At 42.1% G+C, this 14,399-nt stretch overlaps 1 long non-coding RNA gene across 1 annotated transcript in view; it reads right to left on the reverse strand.

Moving 5' to 3' along the window:
• The window catches only part of LOC124085715 (uncharacterized), a 149,667-nt gene extending 135,701 nt beyond the window's left edge, over positions 1 to 13,966 (reverse strand). The window contains exon 1 of the long non-coding RNA XR_006849531.2: positions 13,390 to 13,966. This is a non-coding gene — a long non-coding RNA (uncharacterized LOC124085715). The remainder of the gene's footprint in view (positions 1 to 13,389) is intronic.
• Between the last annotated feature and the right edge of the window lie 433 nt (positions 13,967 to 14,399).

A 14,399-nucleotide genomic window follows, 5' to 3' on the forward strand; every position in this document is an offset into this window, starting at 1 on the left:
TAACCCTTCCCAAGTATACTAAGAAAGATTAGTACTCCTGGGTGTACTAATACCCTCTAAAGATGTGGATTTGGGGGGGCTTGGAGGGGCAGGTACCAAGGATTGAACTCAGGAGCATTCAACCACTGAGCCAATTTGTATTTTATTTAGAGACAGGGTCTCACTGAGTTGCTTAGTGCCTCAATAAATTGCTGAAACTGGCTTTGAACTCACCATCCTCCTGTCTCAGTCCCCTGAGCTGCTGGGACTACAGGCACGCACCACCACACCCAAGTAAGACTTGGTTCTTCGCAAGTATATGGGTTGGGAAAATTTATAAATTTTTGTCAAATGAACTAAAACCTTTTTTTTTAAAATATTTATTTTTTAGTTCTTGGTGGCAGACACAACATCTTTGTTTGTATGTGGTGCTGAGGATCGAACCCGGGCCACACACATGCCCAGGCAAGCGCGCTACCGCTTGAGCCACATCCCCAGCCCCTGAACTAAAACCTTTTGATAGGGTTTTAAAAGACTAGCTTAATCCCTTCTCAATGTCATTAATAAGATAGCAGGGCCAGAATTCCATAAGATCACTTCTACTTTGGAGTGAACTTTGTTGGTGGTAGTGTTTGCTTGCTTGCTTGTTTGCAGCACTGGGGACCGAGCCCAGAGCCTTGTGCATGTTAGGCAAGTGCTCTACCACTGAGCTCCTTTATATCCCCAGCTCCTTTTTTAATTGTATTTTAAGGCAGGATCTTGCTAAGTTCCCAGAAAGGACTTGAATTTGCCATCCTCCCGTCTCAGCTTCCCAAATAGCTGGGATTATAGGTGTGTACCACCACGCCCAGCCACTCCTAGTTACTAATGAGGAAAAACAATATGTCTGCATATAAGCTCATCTGATTTTCAAGCTCATCCACTCAGAATGGAAAAGGCAGAAAGTCTTCAATGAAAATCTGGGGGCATAAAGCAATTGGAATTTGCATACCCTGTGTGGAATGTAAACCACTTCAGAAAAAATATTTGTTAGTACCTATTGAAGCTAAAAAAAAAAAAAACCTATAATCTGCAGAACATTATTCAACCATAAAAAAGAATGAACTGGGGAATGAAGTTGACCAAATTATGCTATGTGTATGTATGAATATATCACAGTGCATTCCAATTTTATATATAACTATAATGTACCAATAAACAAATTAAACAAATAAATAAGTAGAAGGAAGACGACTAGAGTAGAGAAAGTGAAAGGGGCGGAATGGAGGAAATACTAGGGATTGAAATGAAGAAAACTGGAGATGGGCATGGTGGCACATGCCTGTAATGCCAGCAGCTTGGGAGGCTGAGGCAGGAAGATCACAAGTTCAAAGCCAGCCTCAGCAACTTAGTGAGGCGCTAAGCAACTCGATGAGACCCTGTCTCTAAATAAAATACAAAAAAGGGATGGGGATGTGGCTCAGTGGTAGTTGAGTGCCCCTGAGTTCAATCTTTGGTACCAAAAAAAACAATTGGGGAACAACTTTGTTATATCATTTATAACTATGTCATAAATGAACCTCACTATTGTATATAAAGCTACAATGCAGTAAAAAAAAAGTTACTTTAAAATGTTTAATAATTTTATTTAAAATTTAATAATTTTATTTAAAATTTTTAATAATTTTAAAAAATGAAATCAGGGCTGAGATAGAGGTTAGTGGTAGAGCACTTGCCTAGCATGTGCAAGGCCCTGGGTTCAATCCCCAGTACCACAAAAAGAAAGGGGGATAAAAAGAAAAGGACAATTCACTCAGGAAAGGAGGATTGAAAGGAAGTTCATTGGAGAACACAAAAGAATGAAATCCTGTCATCTCAGCAACATGAGTGGACATGAGGTTAGGTGAAAGGAACCAGGCACAGAACACAAACTCATATGTGGAGGCTTAAAAAGTTGATTAAAAGAAGCTGGGAGCAGTGGTGCACACCTGTAATCCCAGTGGCTCAGGAGGCTGAGGCAGGAGGATCACGAGCTCAAAGCCAGCCTCAGCAACAGGAAGGCACCAAGCAACTCACTGAGACCCTGTCTCTAAATAAAATACTAAATAGGGCTGGGGATGTGGCTCAGTAGTCACAAGTCCCTGAGTTTAACCCCTGGTATCCCCGCCAAAAAAAATGGGCTAGGGACATGGCTCAGTGGATAAGTGCCCCTGGGTTCAATCCCTGGTACCAAAATAAATAAATAAATAAATGTAGATCAAAGAAATTTGTAGAAAAGTGGTCACTAGACACTAGGAAGGGGAGAGGGATGGGGGCTAAAGGGAATTTGGGTAATTGGGACCAAGACACAGTTAGATAGGAGGAATAAGTCCTGATGCTCTTCAGCACAGTCCTAATGTTGTAAATCATAATTTTAAAAAAAAACCAATCCTACATTTTATGAGGAACTAAAATGAATTTGAAAACTCTAAGCACAAAGATATGATAACTGTATAAGGAGATGGAAATGCTAATTGCCCTGATTTAATCATTACACATTATATACATGTATACACACTACCCATAAATATGTAAAATTATTATATTAATTAAAAAGAAAAATGATAATTTTTTTTAAAACCCACAAATACATATCCAATGATTCCACTCCCAGGTACAGAAATGCCCACCAATGTAAATGAGATGGACATCATTACTGTAGGTACACATATGATTGCACGAATGGTGCATCTCTACATCAAGTACAAGCAGAGAATTGAAATGTTGCACTGCTTTTGTGTTCAATGAATTGAAATGCATTCTACTGTCATGTACAACTAAGCAGAAAAAACAATAATAATAATTAAAAAAGAAAGAAATGCCCAATGTTCTCTGATAGACTGATGCTATAAGATCATAGCCACATTACTTACAACAACCTCCAAATGGAAACACCCAAACTCTCATTGATAGTGGAGTGGATAATTGTGGTATAAATTCATACAAAAAAATACTAGACACCACTAAGTTCAAGCAATCCACAACTGTGCATGGCAATATGGATTAATTTCACCAACATCATGTTGAATAAAAGAAGCCAGGCACCAAAAATGTATATATAGTATGATTCCAAAAATATCAAACTATACGAGCAGCTCAAAGTAATATATGCTGGTAGAAGTCAGGATAGCAGTTGCCCCCGGGTGAGGAAGTGAGCAGAAAAGAACATGAGCAGCAATGAGCACTGGTTATGTGGACCTGTTAGCTTGTGAAAATTCTTGTGATACGGGCACCCTTCTTCATTAAGAAGCTTTTAAAGTGATATCAGGCCATTACAGTACAGATTTTAAGTGGTGGCTGTTGCTGCAGGAGGCAGGCTCTCAGTCTGGGACAGGGGCTAAAACTTCTGTGGCTGGATCAGGGCTCAGCCAGGATGAGGTTCCCTGTGGATCCAGGGCCAACACTCAACTGTGACTGAATCAGGGGTCATCTTTGCCCCATGGCCTCAGCTTGACCACTGCCATTCCAGAGTCTGACCACTTGATGTCTCTACTCGACAAACTGCTAAACAAGGAGGCTGGATAGAGCTTCCAGGACCCATGTTAACCCTGAGCTCGGGGAAATATTGGGAAATGCCAGAGAATGAATCTGAGCAGCCGTAGAGCTGGCCGATCTGGACTAGGATCCAGGTCTGGTATAACAGTGGCCAGCCATGGGAACCCCAAGAGGCACACTCAGCTCAGACCTCCCCCACTTTGCTCCCACGAAGGCAGCATTGGTCAGTCAGTCGGTGTGTAATGAGCCCTGTTCTGAGCCAGGCACTGAGGATCAGGGGAGGGTGAGCAGGACACAGTTCCTGTCTTCACAGAGCCCAGTTAGGTTTTCCCCTCCCCACTCCTGGCCAGCCTCTCCCTGCCCAGCACTCATAACTCTCTCCACCCCAGAAAAATCCCCAACCAGTTTCTCCGCCAGGACCCCCTTTTCTTGTTTGTTGTCTGTCTCTCCCCCTAGGATAGATTCCAAGGAGCAGGGGCCGCACACACGTGAATTGTGAAGCCTGGTGTGCTCAGGGTCTGGTCCAGAATAAAGCACCAAACTCTGTTGAATAGAACTTGGATAGCAATGAGGTGGTCACTTCCTCCCTGTGGAGCCAAACAAAACAGCAGGGGAACTTTGTCTGTCTGGGTCTCTGGCGCCCGCAGGCTCCCCAGACCTTGCAATTCTGGATGAAACTTTGATGGGGTCTCAGAAGGACTGAGAGCTAGAGGTTTCACGGCCAAAAGCACTGCAGGGCAGAAGGTGCTGCCAGCCTAGCTAACGGACCCAGGCAGTTCCACTTCCCCTTTTTCAAAAGTAAATACATGCGGGGAGGGAGGAGGCAGGCGTTCACACCACCCTTTGATAAGCCGAGAGGCCTGGCTACTAAAAGCAGGAAATATAAGCCAGCAGAAATTTGGCAGAAACTTACTTGGGTGCTCTACTTGCCTACACCTCCAGGCAGCCTGCCAACCACCTCCATCCAGCCTAGGCAGATGATGAAGGGCAGAAAGACCAACTGGGTTGGAGCCTGCTTGGATCCTGGGAAAGAGACCTGGGGATGAGGCAGGCAGGGCATAACTTTGGGGAAAGGAAATGAAGAGTTAGACCTGCAGACAGGAGGGAGAAGGAAATGAGAACCTGAGGCACAGTCTCAGATGGTCACATGGATGTGGGCAGCTGTCCAGGACATTCAGAGGACCAGTTTGAGCCCATTCATTTGATAACAAACATGAGAGGTACTAGAATGGGTCTCCAGCACCAAGGTCTACATCCTATCACCCCATTCATGTCCAATCAACATATCCGTGTGCACTGTTTCACTGGGGTCTAGAGCAGACCAGCACTGTCCAATAGAACTTTCTACAGTGATGGAAATTTCTATAGCTGGGTGTTCCAATATGGTAGCCATGAAGCACACATAGCTCATGGCTACCATATTGGGCAGCATGGTTATAGACTTCCGTGTAAGGTATGCATATATATTATATGTAAATATATAAAATACCTCATTTTTCTATAACTGAATTTTATTTATATCTCAAGTGCCTATCCTGCTTAGTGGTAGATAATAACTCTAAATAAACTCAGGTTAAAAATTCAGTCAAGTGAGCACTTCCTACATCTCTTCACCCAGAGTGCATCTAGGTTTTGGGGCAAACCAGAGTGTATAGCCAATACCCAAGCACTGGGAAGGAGGATATCAGGGCCCTTAGAGGCCACTGTCTATGCTGCCATTCAGCTATTAATCCATGTCCTATTCACTTAATCTCTTTTTTCATCTCCACCCTTCATCTCTGGGTTCTATAATTACTATCACCCCTGCAGGGGCAGGAGAAGCAGGTAAAAAAATCTCTTCGCAGAGACCCAAACCAGCATCTAACTCTATTGTTTCCAGCTATCCACATATGTCCATATTTCTATTCCCCTTTTTAATTATAATAAAAGCAACTAATACTTACTGAACACCAAGAATGAACCAGGTATATTATAAGTACTTTAAAACCATTATCCTGGCCAGGCACAGTGGACTACACTTGTCATTCCAGTTACTTGGGAGGCTGAGACTAGAGGATCACATGTTTGAGGCCAGCCTCAGCAACTTAGTGAGACCCCCAACAACTTAGAGAGAACCTGTTTCAAAATAAAAAATAAAATGGACTCCATTTTATTTTTCAGTGGTGAAGTCTCTGGGTTCAATCCCCAGTACAAAACAAAACAAAAACAAAAAAGCACTAATATATTTAGTATTCTTAACAACCTTCTGAGGCAAATACTGCTATTATTTCCATTTTACACTTGGAAAACTGAGACACAGAGAAGTATTTTGAAAAGGCTCATGCAGAAAGTATTCCTAGACAGAACCTCAAAACCAATATTGCATATGCATTTACCTAATAATACCATTTATAGAAATCAATCCAAAAAAAATACTGGCAAGGGCCTGACTTAAAGATGTTTGTTGCAGCACTCTGTAATATCTATCCACAAGGAATTGAGTAAATAAATTATGGTACATTTATACAATGGAAAACTATGCAGCTATAAAAAGAAAGGAGCATCATCTCCACATAATGGAATATAGTGATTTTTTGGAATATATTGTCAAATGAAAGAAGAAAAGTATGGTGTGTTGCCATTTATATAGGAAAGAGGGAATATAGCCATATAAACACATACATTTTTTTTTTTTCTTTTGGTGGTGCTGGGATTGAACTCAGGGCCTCATGTATGCTAGACAAGTGTTATGTTGCTATTCTTATATTTTTAATAGAAAAAATTGTTAGTGGTTACCTATCAGGAAGGGTTATACTAGAATTGAGCAGAATAGAAATTAGACTTACCTTGAGATAGTTTATTTTGAAGATTTGCTTATGGAATAATATAAATATTCCATATAATTATTGAAACAAAGTTGATTTTAAATTAAGTAATTCCTGAACTTGAAAGCAAAATTAAACAAAGGTCCCAAAGGACAAGAAGAACTACAAAAAGAAAATCTTAAAATGTTTTCCACAACCATACTATTAATAAAAAAATTGTTATTTTGTATACATTATAGGATTGAGCAAATAAACCTAATGTTGTTACCGTTAAAAACCAAAATTCCTGGCGTGCACGCGCGTGCGGACACACACACACACACACAAAAAAAAAAAAGAATTGCAAATATAAAATCAAATAAGTAAAAACACTAAAATCTAAATTGACATTTAAAATATCAGTATGAACTCGAGATCTCTTTTTAAAACAAAATTGTTTTTTTCTGTCTCTACCCAATAAAATGGCTTATAAACCATTCCCAATACAGTAGCTATGGGCACCCCTAGAGAAAAGATTGTGAAAGATCTAAACACCACTTCCCATCAAAGACCCAGAGCTCATTGGCTCAAGTGGCTGATTAAAGGTCTGGAGTAAAAATTGCACAAGATAAACCTGAAAGAGCTTGTCATTTCAGAAGACAATGACGCTACAGGGTCATGTCAAAAGGCCGAGGATTTTATTGGCCAAAGACAGACATTTGGAGCATCAGTAAGTGTAAAATCGAACATTTAAAATTCCTACATTTATAATGTTACTCCAGGAAAGAAAGAAAGAAAGAAAGGGAGGGAGGGAGGGAGGGAGGAAGAACAAAGGAGGGGGGGAAGGAGTGAGAAAGGGAAAGAAAAAGAAACGCTCCTTGGATTCCCTTTGGGCTTGTTAGGGAACCAACTCATTATTTTGAAAAGTGGTAAATAAAGGAAAGAATCAAGCATTTTTCTGACTTCCTATAATGAACTGTATCTCTTTGCAACAAAATAATGGGTAGCAGGAAGTGCTCTTTAAAGAGGTATTTAAACTAATAAATGAGAAAAAAATTGTAAATATTGGAATTTTGAGGCTGGGTATCGTGATGCACACCTATAATCCCAGGAACTCAGTATGCTAAGGCAGGAGGATCACAAGTTTGAGGCCCTAAGCAACTTGGTGAGATTCTATCTCCAAGTAAAAGGGCTGGGGATATAGCTGAATGGTAAAGTACCACTGGGTGAAATCCTCAGTACAAAAAAAAAAAAAAAAAGAATTTTGCATTTTATAGCCCTTTCATAAAACCACAGATCTGGGTCAGGAATTAGCCAGAATGACAGACAAGCATGAGGAATGTGCCTCCTTGTGGAAATACTCAACACTGCCTATGAAATATCCTTGCTAAAAACATTCAGTGGGACTCTAGTCACATAAAATTAAAGTCAGAGGAATATGTTAAACGACACCACAGGAATGCAATGACCAAATTCCAGAATGTAGGAAACTCTGCAAGACAAATACCTTATTTCTTCAATAAATAAATTGAACACAGAAAAAGAAAGGACCTCTCCAAATCCTGCCTATTCCACCTCCCACACTTTCAAAACAAAAGAGAGAGGCAAAAGGAGAACCTATCGGCTAAACATAACAATCAAGTGCAATGGCAGCCCTTATTTGGATCTTAATACAAACAAACACATTATAGTTTTTTAATTATGGAACAATTGGGTATGTTTGAATACTTACTGGAAATTTGATAAAATGAAGACATTTTTGTTGATTTTTAAGGTATAATAATAGTATCATGGTTACATACCATATAAAGATGCCCCCTCAAGGCCACCACCTCCCTACAGCTGTACTGGTACTGGGGATGGAACCCAGGGCCTCAGGCATGCTAGGAAAACACTCTACCACTGAGATAATTAATCCCCAGCTCCATTTAGAGTTCTTATCTTTTAGAGAGACATACTGAAATGTTACAGATGAAGCAATAGGGTGTTTGAAATTTGCATCAAAATAATCCAATAGAGCGTGGGCTACATGAGGGGGGGTTGCTATCTTATTCTCTTTAATTTTGTGAATACTTGAAATTTTCCATAATAAACAGTATCAAGGGAAAAAAAGCTAACATTGACTCATTTTCATTCTTTCTACATTTTTGCTACTAAAAAAAAAAACTACCACCACCAACGCTGAACTTGGTAGTTTGAACCAGAGAAAGGCAATGGGCTAAAAGGTGTTGTACCAAAAAAAAAAAAAAAGAAAGAAAGAAAGAAAAAAGAAAAGAAAAGTTAATACTTCAAAATATTTTTTGAATTGAGGTGAAATTCACATAATATAAAATTAACTAAAAGTATAGAGTTCAGTGGTATTTGATATATTCACAACGTGTAATTGCCTCCTCTAAAGTTCTGAAGCATCCATCACCCCAAAAGGAAGGCCCATATCCATAAAGCACTCACTTCCCCAGGCCCTGGCAACCACCCATCTGCTGTGTTTCTACTAATTTACTGATTCTGGATATTTCCTATAAATGGAATCATCCAATGGGGACCAACCTCATAGTCGCCGTGCTCTGTCGCACACCAGATGCTGGCTAAGTGCTAGAGGTAAGATGAGGAAGAGGACAGACCTGACCCCTGCCTTCATGGGGCTTACTAGAGGGACATTATTCAAATAAACACATACAATTCACTAGCTAACTGCAAATGTGCAAATGATGCAGAGAACAAAACCCATGGGAAGGACAAATGAGGGGGCCTGATCTAATCTGGGGAAGGAGGGAAGGCTTCTCTGAAGAGAGGACATCTGAGCTGAGCCCTGAGGAATGAGCAGGGGCTAAGCCAGGGAAAGAGGAGATTAACAAATGGTTGCCAGTCAGAATGGAGCTGTGGAAGGCAAAGTGGGGGACTGAGAGGTATAGACAGAGGAGTCAGGAAAGTTGATTTGGTTTATTTTTGTTTTTGTTTTATTAGCCAAAGTCCATGGTTTACATTAGCGTTCACTCTTTCTTTTGTACAGCTTGCTGGGTTTTTAACAAATACAGAATGGCATGAATTCGTCAATGACAAGCATCATACAGAACGGTTTTGTGGTGCTAAAAATACCCTGTGCTTCACATATTTATCCCTCCCTGTCCACCACCCCCTCCCCAGATGTTGGCAACTACAGATCGTTGTTCCTATCTTTGGTAGTTGTGATTTTACTAAAATGTCATATAGTCAAAACCACAAAACAGGTAGCCTCTTCAGACTGCTTTTTTTTCCACTTGGCAATATTCATTTAGGGTTCCTCCTCGTCTTTTTATTCCTTGTGAGTGTGTTGTGCATGTGTGTGATAGAGGTGGTGATAAAATAATATAACATAAAGTTGTCATTTCAACCATTTATTTTTATTTATTTTTTTGAGACAGGGTCTCACTATGTTGCTCAATCTGTGCTCAAACTCCTGAGATCAAGTGATAGTCCTCCATAGTTTGGGGATGACAGGGATGTGCCACTGTGCTGGGCTGCCACTGTAGCCATTTTTAAATGCACAGTTCAGTGGAATTCACATAGTTGTGCAACCATCGCCACCATCCACCTCCAGAACTTAGCTGATTCCTTTTTATTGCTTAATAAATTCTACCATATGAATGTACCATGGTTTGTTTATCCACCCACCAATTGATGGAAGATTTGTTTTTAAACAAGACCACCAGTGGGACAACCAATTGGCAGAGGCTACTGCTGCTGCCCAGGCAAGAGAGGATAGTGGGGGCTGGGGATCTGGCTCAAGCAGTAGTGCGCTCGCCTGGCATGCGTGCAGCCCGGGTTCCATCCTCAGTACCACATACAAACAAAGATGGTGTGTCCACCGAAAACTAAAAAATAAATATAAAAAAAAAAGAGAGAGAGAGAGAGGATAGTGGCTTCTGCTGGGGTGAACTCAGTGAACAAATGAAAAGAAATGAGTTGGCACTGGCAAGACCTGCAGACAGATAGTTAGTGGGGTTGAGAAGTTAAGGATGAGATACTGCTTTCTGGCTTGCGTGTGGATAGATGGTGGTATCATTGACTGAGATGGGAAATGGATCTGGGAGAAGGCCATGAATTCAGCTTTGGATCTGAAGTGTTGAGTTTAAAGTGCCTGAGAGACATCCAAGTGGGTGTGTGATGTGTCCTATGGGCTTAAGGGCCTAGAGCACAGACCTGTTCCCTCTCACTCTTTCCCCTCCCCACCACACAAGTTATTCTCTGGGCCTTATTTCTGTTCCTGAACTGGCTAAGTTCCCTCCATCCCAGGAACCACGGCACTGCTACTCCCTTTGCCTGGAACCCTTCTGCCCCGAGAAGGTCACTTGTCTAGCCCCTTCTATACATTCAGATCTTACATCAAACATTGCCTATTCAGAGAATCCTTCCAAAAACCCAGCTAAAGTCAGTGACAGGAGAGAGCCTAGGGATCTCACTGGTCAAATTATGCTGTAACAGTGAGACAGGGGGAAAAAAAAAAAAAAACTTCCAAGGATAAAGAGGAAAGGCAGACAAGAAAAGACTGGTTAACAGGTCCAAATTACAGTTAGAAATAAGGAACAAGCTGGGCATTGTGCACAAGTTGTAGTCCCAGGGATGCTGAGGTGGAAGGATCACTTGCGCCCACAAATTCAAGACCAACCTGAGCGACATAGTGAGATCCATCTCAAAAAAAAAAAAGTTCTAGAGTCTATAGCACAGTAGGGTGACTAAAGTTAATAATAATTCATTGTGTATTTCAAAATAACGAAAGAAAGGATTTCAAATATTCTCTCCATGCAGGCAATGGATAAGCTAACAACTTTGGTTTGATCATTACACAATGTACACATATATCGAAATAGCACACTATATCCCATAAATATGTGCAACTATCATGTGTTAACTAAAAATGATTTTTTTTTAAATTCCAGAAACTTAGTGCTTATAACAATAAACATTCATTTCTCACCCAGAGGTCTGCAGGTCAACTCGACTCAGCAGGGCTTTTCTGAGCTGGGCTGAGCTCCAGGCTGTGGGTCATGCATGGCTGCCTCACATGTCTTCTCATTCTGAGACCAGCTGAAGAACCCCCCCACAACACTGCCTGGAGTTCTCATGGCCAAGGACAGTTGCTCAAGAAGTGGGAATGGAAACATTCAGTACCTTAGAGCTGGCCCCTGTCATTTCCACACATATTCTCTTGGCCAAAGCAAGTCACGTGGCTAAGTTCAATATCAACAGGGTAAGGAAGTATATTCCTCCCACAGTGGGGAGGTCTGGAGGAAGTAAATATTTGCTGAACAATAATATAATCTAGCAAATGACCCAACTCTATTTTTCCTATATGGCCATGTTTATTGAGAAATACCCTACTCTTACAACGTAAGATTTTCTATAAATGAATGAGTGCATGGGAGAATGTGCCTTTCCAGGCAGGAAGATCGTGTGTGTGTGTGTGCGTGTGTGTATGTGTGTGTGTGTGTGTGTTTTGTGTATTACTGGGGATTGAACCCAGGGACGATCTACCACTGAGCTATATCCCCAGCCCTATTAATTTATTTTTCTTTTGAAACAGGGTCGTATCTTACTAAGTTGCTGAGGCTGGCCTTAAACTTGCAATCCTCCTGCATCAGCCTCCTGAGATACTAGGATTACAGGAGGGTGCCAACACACACCAAGCTTCGCTCCACTCTTCAAATGAGGAACGAGAGGCTCAGGGAAAGGAAGTGACTTGCCAAAAGTTATAGAAACCACCTGTGGCTTTTCTGGTGCCTACAGCTTAGTTCCCCCACATGTGGGAAATGAAGCAGCAAAAAGCTGTTTTCAGGGTAGCAATGCTATATACCACCTATTTTTGTCTTCTCACCGAGACTTGATTGACAGACACATAATCAGGGGTAAGTCCACCAGAGCATCTCCTTGCTGATTCAATCTCAGTTCTCACTTTGAAGCCAGGTAGGACCCTGATTCATCATTTCCAGATCTCCAAGTCCCAGATGGCAGATGTGCATTGAATAGGTGAGTCATTGGTACCTTGGTAGTTTTAATTGCTGACTAAGAGTTCCATGAATTCTCTGTCCTGCCCCAACTGTGCCTTCCCCTAAGGTACAAGCAGTCACCTCTGCCTTTACAGGGACCTGCGGGATTGAACAGAATGGGACACACAGTGGAGCTTAAAAATGAAGAACAAGCAGAGGAAAAGTCTGGAAGGATATGCCTCAGATAAACAGTGAGTTATTCTTTTGAAGCAGGGCTACTTACGACTTAAGCTCTCCATTTTGGGACTTTATGTAACATTTGAACAGTTAATAATATTTTGCTTCTACAGATGTGACTACAGGTATGCTTCTGATTGCATAGGTTGCTATCATTAAGAAGAAAAAAATTGACCTGGAAATATTTTAAAGTTCATATTACGTGCAGAAAGCAATTCCTGGCTGGTTGGTTGGGAAACTCCTGAAAATCTTCTTCTTCCAGAATCCTACTCCCACACATTGTCAGAAAGCTGTTTTCAGAAACACTGAGTCAATTCCCAACCACTCCCTCAGTCGGCAAGCCAGTGAACACCTACCACACGCCTAGTGCTGAGTGAGCCATCAGGGTGACAGGTGAACAGGCAGGGAAACAGGTGGTAGCCAGAGTCAGCAAGGCCCACATTCATACCATAGTTGACATGGATGGGGCTGACCATGGGCCAGACACCGTGCTAAGTGCTCTCCGTGGATTATCACATTTGATCCGCACAACAAGCTGATGAGGTAGGAGTTATTATTATGCTGCTTTACAGCTGTGGAAACTGGAGTGCAGAGAGGCAAAGGAACTTGCCCAAGGTCACAAACTAGCAGATGGTGGAACTGACATTTGATTCCAGAGCTTGTGAGCTTAACTGCTACCCCACACTGCCTCCCACAAGGAACTTGTCCAAATTCCATGACCAGTAAGTGGCAGAGTCAGAATTCAAACCAGGAAAGGTTCACCAGCCTCCCAAGAATATGCTCTGAACTGGTAAGTCGTCCTTCTCCCTTCCAAGCCTCCCCACTTCTAGATGCTGCACAAACATGCTGGGTGACCTTGGTTAGCCTTTCTGAGCCTGCTGTCACTGCCACAAAATGGGAAGAATGCTGCTTACCCAAAGGAGCTGTAGAGAGGCTTATTTGAGAAGCCGGTTCCTCCGTGGGCTTGGTAGGCACTCGGTAGAGATCTGTGTTCTTCTTGCTTTCCAGGAGTTTAGTGCAATCGGCCAAGTGGACGCAGGAGCAAGTCTATCCAATAAGCTCTATGACTGAGATGTACTATGAGCTGGGGGCCAGGAGAGGGCCAGGAGAGGGTTAAAAGTCAAGGGTTGCCATGTATCCAGAAAACTCAGTTGAGGGAACACTGGAATAAACAATCCCCAGAAGGAGGGCAGTTTAGTTCGTCATCTTTCCTGTTTTCCAAGCCTGGCCCAGTCCCAGAACCTCTTCTTAATCTTGTCAGAATTTGGCCCTCTGCCCAGGAAGGAGCCATCAGGAGCCTCAAAGTGAGCCAAGTCTTCAAGGAAGTGATGTCTTTTGTGGGTCAAGAAGAGAAGCCAGGAGTGGTGGCACACATTTGTAATCTTAGCTACTAGGGAGGCTGAGGCAGGAGGACCAAAAGTTTAAGGCCCAGCCTGGTAAAAATAAATAAAGGGCTGGGGATGTGTGTTATATCAGTGGTAGCGATCTTACCTAGCATATGTGAGTAAGGCCTCAGTATACTGAGAGAGAGAGAGAGAGAGCGCACAAGAATCTTTCTGGGAGAGAGAAGGAGGCAAAGACAGAATCAGGGAAGGGTCTAGCCAGCAGACTAGTCCATAAACCAGTGGAGAAACTGAGGCTTAGAACAAAGCAAGGCTTACTGATAATGCTGGTGGCAGAGTTGGGACTAGGAGCCTATATTACTGGCTCCCAGAGCAGAGTCCTGTCCACTGCAAATGCCAGCTGCTCACCTGCTTCTTACTCCAGGACCACCCCCCTTTTCCCGCAACTCCTTCCAGTACCATCTCCCCTTACCGCACTAGAGACTTCAGATGCACAGCTATGGGTCCTGCGGATACTAGAGAAGGAATCAGCAGCTGCAAACACCTTAGTGGGCTTGTCCCTGTGGGAAATGAGGATGAGA

The sequence above is a fragment of the Marmota monax genome, unplaced genomic scaffold (assembly GCF_021218885.2).
Source record: "Marmota monax isolate L192 unplaced genomic scaffold, Marmota_monax_Labrador192_F-V1.1 WCK01_AAM20220418_F8-fsc00014, whole genome shotgun sequence".
Classification (NCBI taxonomy): domain Eukaryota; kingdom Metazoa; phylum Chordata; class Mammalia; order Rodentia; family Sciuridae; genus Marmota; species Marmota monax.